Below are 10,773 nucleotides of genomic sequence, written 5' to 3'. Positions count from 1 at the left end.
AAGATCTTTCATCAGTCAGTGAACCAGATGACCGATGCAAGATGCTACAGAGTCACACATGGAGAAGAATCAGGCACAGTATGTTAGGCTGATGGATTTTAGTGCACCAGAGGTACAAAGTTCATTTCTGTGTTTTCATATTCCACACTACAACCAACCTGAAGGAAACAACAGTTTTTCTTGCAGTTTTATAAGATTAAGAAGAATATGGATAATTTTTTGGAAAGATCTATAGTGCTCCTTTGGTATTTGACAGAGATTGGTTCTAAGACTCACAGTCCATATCACTGTTATCCTAGTGTTAAATATAAAGTGGTGTAGTATTTACACATGACCACAGGTATTTCCCTGTATCATATAATACTTATCTCCAGATTACTTGTAATACCCAACATAATGACGTTTAGGAAGAAATGACCATTCGTGTCATACAAACACAACTACTTTGTTCTCCAAACCTTTCGTCCATTTGAAACCTACAAACTGAGGGCTGATGACACCAAAGTCCCTTCATATACTTCAGGCAAAACAACGTGTCTCAGCTGATTAAATGCAGGAACACATCATAAGTCCAACATTTTTTTCATGTCACATGAGCATAAAAAGATTTAAAAGACATATAACAGAGCCATTCTTATCACTGCATTTTTTGTTTGCAAAACAGTAAAATATAAAATATTCCCATTTTACTGTTTATCTTAGTCAGGATTTCTATTGTTGTGAAGAGACACTATGACCATTGTAACTCTTATAAAGGAAAACATTTAATTGGGGCTGACTTACAGTGTCAGAGGTTTAGTCCATCATCATCATGGCAGGGAGCATGGTGACATGCAGACAGACAGGGTGCTGGGGAGGCAGCTGAGTGTTCTACATCAGAATCAGCAGACAGCAGGAAGAAAGTGAAACAGAGGGCCTGGCTTGAGCATTTGAAACCTCAAGCTGTGTGCCCCCTGCACCACTACCACCTCCCTGCCTCAGTGGCACATTTCTTCCAACAAGACCTCACCTCCTAATAGTGCCATTCTCTTTGAGCCTATGAGGGCCATTTTCATTCAAACCACCACACTATTCATTAAATTTAGTAAGATTATTATTGATTTTTAACTGTATTAATAAACTTTTTATAACCTTTTGTGTGATTTGTTTGTTAAATATCAATAGATACAACCCATAGAAGCAAAAGCCTTGGGTCATTCTCAATAATTAGATAATAAAAGAGTTCTGAGCCTAAAAGCCCTTATGTTTTAGAATGACCCATTCTATCTAATTTTACTGGTGACAGATTTTTTGAATTTCACCTTAGTATTGACCGTATTGCTTTTCTGTTGGAGACAATTTCAGGAAGAAAATGAACCATTAATCCACACGTAAGATATCTATTATAACATTGACAAAATCTGTGTGCCTTTTTTTTGTACTAAGGGTTGAACCTTGCATCTTACAATTGCTAAGCAACATTCTACCATTAAGCTTTCTCCTCAGCCAATATGTCATTTTCATGTTAGAATTATCTGCTTTCAAGTTGCCAAAAGAAAACAGAATAGTGTTTGACATTTTTTCCTTTATTGTTAAATTACGTTTGTGGCTTGATGCTGTGCTCTCAATAGCATGAGGGTTCTGGAAGACCTCAATTGTTTTTAGCTTAACTCACTGTGCCCCAGTATGGTCATACATATGCTGTGGAAACAGAAAGGCATAGCAAACATTTCCTTCAAAGAATTTGCTTTGAGGAAGTTTTCCTGCTCCTCAATTCCAATATCACCAAATGTGAGTCCCATATTATATGTCTCCTTTTCTTTCCCAGGAATCAAACCTTTCACCTGACCTCAGCCGCCACATCTCAATACACACACACACACACACACACACACACACACACACACACCACAAGATATGTATGAAGGAGAAGAAATGTCTTGGAAACATTTAAAAGTGAAAGGAAAAAATGGATGAGTTTTCAAGGCTACTTAAGCAGAATACTTTCCCTTGAGTCTATATGACTCAGCTTTGCTCTGCTGCCTCAGCCTGAGCAAACATGGTTTTAATTTTGAATACTACCTGTTTTAAAATGATTTTCCATAAAAAAATAAAGGTAATGGATTCCACATTCAGATTCAGTACATCCTCAAGAAACACAAGATATAGAGCCCAGGAAGGTAATGAAATGTGAGGAAAACTTCAAAGCAACACCACCCCCTGTCCTCTCTCCCCCGCACAAGGAAACACTCCATTTCACATCTTGGCTGTTTATCTAACCATGAGAGAGATCAATCAGGAAAACAGGTGTGAACTAGAGAGTCAGCGGAATTGAGCGCTGTCCACTGTTGGGTTTCAGGTGGATTTCCTTTTCCCTTTCAAGAAATTTAGAGCTGGAGCGCTGTGATTTTAGATTCTTCTGGACTGCATTGAGAGTGCGTGCTGAGCTGTCTTTCTATCCTGCCATGGAATCACTGCCTCCCTCATGTGACATCAACACTTTGGAGAGAGCTTTCAGGTGTGAGGAGGGGGGTAGTTCCAGCTGTGGACTTCTATGATCATCTTTGTTCACAATATTGATTCTAATGACTGGTAGAAATGAAGATGGAGTTTTCCACTAAGATGAATCTGGATTTGGTTTATTAAACTTGAACAGATAAATGCACACAGATTGAAGATGATCAAGTCTGTGGCTGAAGGTGTTCAAACAATAGTGACGACATTAATGAGAGATAGACAAAAAATAGTTTTTGGCTACAGGAAATCAATTTAGAGGCTGGAAGGAACCTTCTAGGTTATTGCTCTCTAAGGACCCATCCAGAGCTAGAAACATTTGTTTTCCCTGCTTTCAAAAGGCACACTCTTTCTCTGATGGGGGTGCTAGGCAAAGCTGAGTTATTTTATTATTTTGAAAAGTCTTTTAAAAATGAGTTGAATCTGGCCATTTTAGCCAAATTGGTCTTGAACTTAAGGTCCGCTTGACTCAGCCTCCTGCATAGCAAAGAAACTAGAATGGCAAGTGCGTGCCCTTGCTACAGGTAGAAGAATGAACTTTTGCATAATCAAAACAGGAAGGTTAGTCTTTTGCTTTTATATTTTCCTCTTTATCTATTTATTTTGTGGTGCTGGGGATTGAACCAAGGGCCTCACGAATGCTAGGTAAGTCCTGTACCATGGAGGTACTTTCCCAGCACAGTCCTTAAATTTAAGATCTGCTAATATTTAGCAACTTGGCTACTGCATGTGTCACATTCTTGTGATGCCATAAAGGTGCTAGGCAGGGACAGAAAAGTTCCAAAAGCAGGAGACAGAGAAAGAAAGGGCAGTGATACTAAAAGACATTAGGTGGACACCTTGATAAGGATTTTGATGTCATGAAGTTTGCTTTTGTAATACCCCTACCCCAGAAATATAATGGTAGTTCCATCAACATCTATGATCCTATAAATCTGGGTGAAAATCCCAATTCTACCACTAAATTAAATAGGTGTTGGGTGTGTGAAGCCTTTGTACTATCTTCACACTTTTTCTGCTAATATAAAATTATTTTAGAATTGCAGTTTTCCTTGCTTAAGAAGCAAGAAAACACTTTATATTGCAGTCTGCAGACTCTCTTTCTCTCTCTCCTCTTTCTTAGCTTGTTGATATTTTATTTGCTATTTCAATTTCTTCTTTTTGAGCTTGGCATCTTTATGAAGTATCAGAGGACCATAATCACCCTTTATCATGTACCCATGTCCACCTCACCCCTGAATACACACTTAAGCCCTAACTATGGAATGGAGGAAGAACTTTGTGCAAGGTTGATGGCTACAGGCCTGTCTCAGGCAGGCAGGAAGCTGTATAAGGTGATAGGAAAGAGTCCAAACATGAATGAGAGGAAAGAGACTAAACATGAATGAGAGGAATGAGATAAAACATGAATGAGAGGAAAGATACCAAACATGAATGAGAGGAAAGAGACCAAATGATGAATGAGAGAAAAGTGACTAAACAGGAATAAGAGGAAAGAAACTAAACATGAATGAGAAAAAACAGACCAAATGGTGAATGAAAGGAAAAAAAACTAAACATGAATAAAAGAAATGAGTCCAAGTATGAATGAAAGGAAAGAGATCAAACACACTTTGATCTTTATTTAGTAGATTTCATCTATAAAACTAAAATTCTAAGATGAAATTGTGACAAATTTTAAGATGGTGAATTGAGAACATTAATATCAAAAATAAGATACCTTGCTTTTGAACAAAGAAATTTGGGGGATCACAGTGACTGCTCTTGATATATCTTTGATACCAATGGCTCTTCCATTTTCTTCCCAAGGAGAATTGCACATCATAGCATTTCCTGTAGCTTCAAAGTAGAGGTTCTCCATCTTCTTTCATTATCCAGACTTTTTTTTTTTTTTTGGCAAGCTAGGGACTTCTATTGACCTGTCTCAGATACATGGTAGTACGTTTTGTGAATTACATTTAAAATACGTCCTTCTACATGATCACATTTTGAGTAGAGATTATTGTGCAACCTAGGTATAGAAATATCTGGAAGCGTGCACTCAGCAGAATTCTTTTCACAGAATACTTCAGCTAGGTGTGATTCTAGTAGCAATGTCTTCAATGTGCTTTGCCTTCTTTGTATCATAAATCCTATACACAATCTTCTGTTGATCAATATTCAGATTGAGTTTAATAAAAGATCATTCCACAGCATAAGCTAAACAAGAGCCTGTCCATCAGAGATCCCCAAAGAGAAAGCAACTTTGAAGCTTTGGAGTTCTGATTGTCCTAGAGAATATGAGATATGTGAGATCATTCCTGGATGGGTTTCTTGGTATAAATAATACAGTTTTTTTAAAGTATAAATAAAATAAAAATATTGAAATAATGGGAATAATTAGTGCCCCTTTTTTTCTGAATTCCTAGAATAGCATTTTGTTTTGTTTTTGGAGACATGATTTCTTCGTGTAACAACAGCCCCTGACTGTTATGGAACTCTCTCTGTATACCAGGCTGGCCTCAAACTCACGGAATCCTCTTGCCTCTGGCTCCAAGTGCTGGGATTAAGGCATGAGCTACCACCACCAGGTCAGGAATAGTATTTTAGGATGAAAAGAAAAAAATAGAGAGCTTACTAGATTTCAGACAGAATTTTACCAAAAAGTTATCAATATTTTTCTCCAACAATACTGATATGATTATAACCAAGGATGACTAATGTTGAAGACCATCCTGTTGAAACTGTCCCATGATGAACAAGTATGGGACTTCTATAGAGACTTCCTTGTTTTGTATTTAATGGTACACTTGACTTTTTATGGTCATAGTAGAATGGTTAAGTTATCAAGAGATGGGAATACAGTTTAGCTGCTGGTTGAAGTATTTATATTGCTTTCTAGGAAGTTGGTACCAAAGAAATGGAAGTAAATGCACTGAATAAAAACCAAGAATGCTCTTTTGAAGTATTTTGAAGTATTTGACCGATTATAGAAGCAGCCTCCCAGGAAAGAAGGTAAGAACGCATTTTAAAACTTTTCTTTTACCATCATATCAATTCATTCATCAGGGGATCATGAAATGTGACTGCAAATGTTTCCCAGCTGCTGAATAGAAAGAATGTATGTTGAGAAAAAAAAAAAACACTTTTGTTTTGGTACATACATTTAGTTTTGTACTTATAGTATAAAAGAAAATAAACAAATGGGTCTGAGAGTATCTCTTCTGCTATCTATTACATTAAATAAAAGTAAAAATAAAAATACAGTCAAAGTGAAAATGCTATTTAAGAAAAAATTAGCATTGTTTACTGTCAGTTCTGTCTTTGTTATTTGGGGTTCTAAGCAGATTAATCTGGAATCATCTTTTTAAAATGAATGTTTATTAGTAATAGTTGTATGTGAGGGACACGGTATATGTACAGGTAAAAGGATAACTCTCTCTTTCTACCTTGACTCATGTGAGCATACATGGGTAGAGCTTTACTCACTGAGCCATCTGGTTGACCCTAGGTAATCTCTAGAGTCTTTTCAACTCATTAGTTTATTTTAATATAAATTCAACTTTTCTTTTTGTCTTTATGCCATTTCCTCATGTAATACTTTGATGTTATTTACTTATTACTTATCTCTGGCACCTCATATTCTCCATTTCTGATAATATTAAGAATACGATCTTTTGCACTTCTAAGAAGGCTTAAGGTGCAAGTAACCTTTTGAATTTAAGCAGGCCATGATATGTTTCTTCCTGTCTATGACATGTTCTCTTGTCTATCTCCAATAAATGTGAATGATCTCACTTCCTGCTTTCACAGCTGAGAAGGAGTCACACAATTCAAAGGAAAAACAGTTTCCAGTTCTCTGTACTGACATCAGTAATTCCCTGCCTCTTTGAGAATTGGCAGTCGAGGTGTAAGGTAATATCTGGAAGAGAGAAAATGCAACCTTGCATGAAGTTAACTTCCTGTACTGCTATGATGTGGCATGATGTTCTCCAACTCTGAAGTGCTTTAAGCCAGCTGTCTCCTTACACACTCAGTATTTCCATTATTTAATAAGATGAGTTGTTTGAAAAGATCATTTATAAGGTTGCTAGAAATACCCTGACTTCAAGCCCTGGAGATGCCATATGTTTTAGGCTTTAGATGCTGAACAAAAAAAAATTAATATTTATGAAAATGGTTCCAGCCAACATGTTCATACCTGGGCTCCTCTCAACATCTCTAGCCCAAGCATTTTGCACTCATTTCTAGTTTCGCTGAGTTAAGGCTGAGTTAGGGCTCAGTGTTTACATTGTAAAGAATTCCTCAAAACAAAGTTCTTTTGTAAGCATAGGAAAAAGAAGGAAGATAGGTAGCTAGAATATGACAAGAAACAGTTTATTTCTATAGTTGGCTTTCAGTAAGTACTAGGTGGGGTGCTAATGGTTTTAAATAACTCAATTATTTATTGATTATGCAAGAATCATTACATAATGAACAAGTTATGCAATACACACATTACTAAGATAATTGTTAAGGCCACCATGGCAATGATTTCACTAAACAATGCTTTAATGATTCAGGAAAATTGTTCTTCAGCAGCAGCTCAACTGCATGAAAAGGATGGAACTTGATCCTAATCTCAATCAAATATCAATTCCAAATGGATCAATGACCTCAATGTAAGACCTGGTACCTTGAAATTGCTAGAGGAAAAAGTAAGGAGTCTATTTCAAGATAGAGGCACAGAGCCTGGAGAGATGTCTCAGTGGTTAGGAGTTCTGGGCTAGATACTCTTCCAGAGGATACGAGTTCAGTTCCCAGTACCTATGGGGAGACTCACAATCCATTTGTAACTCCAGTTCCAGGGGATCTGACAACCTCTTATATCTCTGTAGGATATATGTGGTATACATATGTATATGCAGAAAAAAATACTTATGCATATAATTAATTAATTAAAAAGAAATTTAAAAGACATAAACATAGGTAAATTTTTTTGAATAGGAGTCTGAACACAGGAAGTAAAGTCAATGATTGACAAGTAGGATTTAATGATATATGGCAATAGTAGAGTATGCATTATATGAAGATAGAGGGCAGAAATGCTAGGGATGGAAAGGTATAAGAAGTGATAGGGTAAGGAGAGTGGTGGAAAGCAGGAAATGTTCGCCCAAACTAAAGATGCATGGAAAGTCTTGTGACAATCTACTACTTGTTAAGATAATAAAGACTATAATTTAAAAAGGAGTTTAAATAGTAACCTTCATAGGTGGGCAATGGTGCTCCCACAAGATGTGAGTTATGAGCTATTACACAAAAATACCAGTGTCAAAATACAACCCTAAGGATTGTTGGTTGTGGAGTCTCCAGAGTTCCACTAAACAATGTAGGCTGTTTCCTCTGCTCTTGGCTGCCCATGAGAACTAGATGGTAAGACACTATTGCAGAAGACACAGCATGCTTTGTTTGTAGATGTAGAGAAATCAAGCTGAAGTCAAACTGGAAATTTCTTCTCTGCTGGCCAGCTTTCACAGCACTGGAAGTGTAGTGTGGTTGCTGGAGGACAAAAGACGTCAAGGTCTTATCCAGAAGTAGACCCTGCATGCTACAGTGCCAGCCTTCCAAGCTTGAGGTACCCATGGGTACAAAAGTAGTATGACTCTTATAAGGATAATCACCATATTTTCTGATTGGTTTTGAGGCCCATTCCTCAGGAGGGAATTCACAAATGGTACCATAAACATGCCTATGGCTTAGGAAGTTGTAGGTCCTACAGGGAATCTGTTACTGCTGCTTTGCTGAACAAATATGCTGTCAAAATACCTTCTAAATATTTGTGTTTATTCTCTTAGATTAGTGTTGCTCTCAACCTTGACCAGAGAAACTTTGTTTGAAGTGGGCAGTGGTTTATGCAGAGACTCACAATTGATCAACATGTAAAAATAGGTGACTGCTGAGTGCTCAGCCCTACATGGGACATCTATATACTCCTCTATTATAAAGCTCAGGGGACAACTGTAAGAACCTGAAGTTGAGGATGATTGCTGTGAGATGGTGTCATTTACACATAATCTGGATGTTGCACTCATGAACTCACCAGAGCTGAAGTTATAAGCACAAGAACTGTCCAAAACTGAGCCCACCAGCATTCCAGGATGGAAGGAAAAGGACACACAAAGCCCCACTCCTAGCTGAGGTAGTTACCGAATGCTGGAGGAGGGGAGTCATTTTTTTTCCGGGAGTATAAGCAGACATGAAAATAGGAGGAGGTGTTGAGAAGAAGGGGACTTCCAGAAGGAATGAGAGGGAGATGAGAGAAGGAAATAGGGGTGAATATGGTCAGAAGACATTGTATACATGCCTGAAATTGTTAAAGAATAAATTTAAAAAGTCTTTTTTAAAAACTGTTTGTGGAACTAAGACCTATGGTAGATTAGACATGGTACTTATGAAGTCACAAATCCTCACACTAAAATGTTGGACTCATTGCTTCTTGGAAATGTCCTTTATGCTTCAGGAAGAGTGCATTGCATCAGTAACATCTACTCTACAAATATGCCCTGGTTTGTCTCCTGACTTTGCCACATTCACGGGACCTCATAAATAGGATCAGCTTACCCAACCTTGCCAAGGCACACTTTAAGCATTTCTGCTCAGGGACCTTAATAGTCACATAAAGGGATCTATTATGCCCTAGTCAATAGGAATAGATGAGAATCATCTAGGAGACAGGACTCTGAGTGTGCCTGTGAAGGTGTGTCCAGAAAAGTTGGACAATACCTTCAAACTATGGGTTCTCTAAATTGCTTTCATAATACATCCTGTTGTAGCAATGAGGAAAATAACTAATGCCCACTGTTTAGCACATAGTTACTACATGGCATCTATCACTCTTACTGCTGTATTGTTTATCTGTGGTCTAGCTTGACAACAGGACTTTATATGTCATTGTATCATAGCTACTCATCAGGAAAAAAGGATGCATAACAGACATTTGTCATTTTGTGGCTACCCATAATTTAAACATGTTCTGTGTTTGGCAGGAATCATACGAGTTACACAAGACACATGAACAAAGATATTCTTTCCCCCAACTTTTTGGCAGTTGAAGTGGAAATTGGAAATTCAAACTGATTAAATGAGTTTGGGTAAATGACGTCAAAAGCCTCTAGAGATTGTTTCCTGGGGCTGTGACAGGAAGGGAGCCATAGTGGGCTATGTGTAGATTTGGGAGTTATGCATAGAGCATGGTAGGACAGTAGCCAGTGTGTATGTGTTTGTGTGTGTGTGTGTGTGTGTGTGTATTTGAAAACTTGGTTCTCCAAATATTTTACCTATGAAAATCTTACATGGCAATCCTTTCACAATATAAACAAAGCTCAATGGTGTTCAGCTGAAGCATATTTCAAATGCCAATGAAAACAGTTGACAGGTAGTCAGTTTTTCTAGGCTAGACCTGACAAGGCTTGGCTTCCAATTATGGTTGAGCTGAGGTTCCACAAACTCTAGATATTCTCTTCCTTGACCTGAAACTGTTTGGAAGCAGGTAATTCTGGTGGTAAATAATGAGGATGCATGAAAGCAAGCCAAGCTGAGCAACTGTCTCATTTTGGCCTGTACACACTTTATGACATCTACTTGGCCTATGAAAACCACACGGCTAACTCAACTGCCTCTAAAGAAGGAACTGTAAAGACACAGCAATTGGATACTATAATAACTATGTTCACATTCATCAGAAGAGATGAATAGAAGAGACCAGAACAATGAATGGATTGATCACACATGGGTTTTTCAGTGTCTTTTCTATTAAAGGATTTTTTTGTATTCAAGTCAGTGTTTCTCCTATTTATTCTAACAGAGATCTTCAATTATGGTTATGAGATTTTTAAGACAGAGAATTATCTTTTCTTCCGGAGTTAGGGGAATCTTAAATTGCCACCTGGTTCAAAATTAAAGAACTACAATAAAAAATGTAGTATTTCTAGTGTAAAGGATGAGAATATAGGAACTAGAAATATTGAGAGAGGTACAACAATGGAGGCCTGGAGTACGAAGTTACAGAAGGAACTAAAGACTGTGAGGTCTGTTCATGGGAAATTTTGGATTGGAATCTGTGAAAGTGAAACCTTGCTTTACTGGGACAACTGACGTTGATTAGCTGGGTCTGAAGAATCCACTGTGATTAACAAGAGATCAATATCATGAGGTAAAATCTGGGTTTGCACACAGAAGCTGTGATACAGTGGGAACCAAGTCTGCACCTCAAGCTGGCAGCCAGACTTGATCATGCATAAGGCCTCCAATCCCCACATAGTC

At 37.6% G+C, this 10,773-nt stretch overlaps 1 long non-coding RNA gene across 1 annotated transcript; it reads left to right on the top strand.

The window, feature by feature from the left end:
• The first annotated feature begins 1,125 nt into the window (after positions 1-1,125).
• On the top strand, positions 1,126-8,508 carry LOC114697850. Its single transcript, XR_003735253.2, has 4 exons — positions 1,126-2,497; positions 5,375-5,487; positions 6,286-6,387; positions 8,307-8,508. It is a non-coding gene; the product is annotated as an uncharacterized LOC114697850 (long non-coding RNA).
• The last annotated feature ends 2,265 nt before the right edge of the window (positions 8,509-10,773 follow it).

Source organism: Peromyscus leucopus, unplaced genomic scaffold (assembly GCF_004664715.2).
Source record: "Peromyscus leucopus breed LL Stock unplaced genomic scaffold, UCI_PerLeu_2.1 scaffold_378, whole genome shotgun sequence".
Taxonomy (NCBI): Eukaryota; Metazoa; Chordata; class Mammalia; order Rodentia; family Cricetidae; genus Peromyscus; species Peromyscus leucopus.
This window is presented reverse-complemented; position numbering and strand designations above follow the sequence as displayed.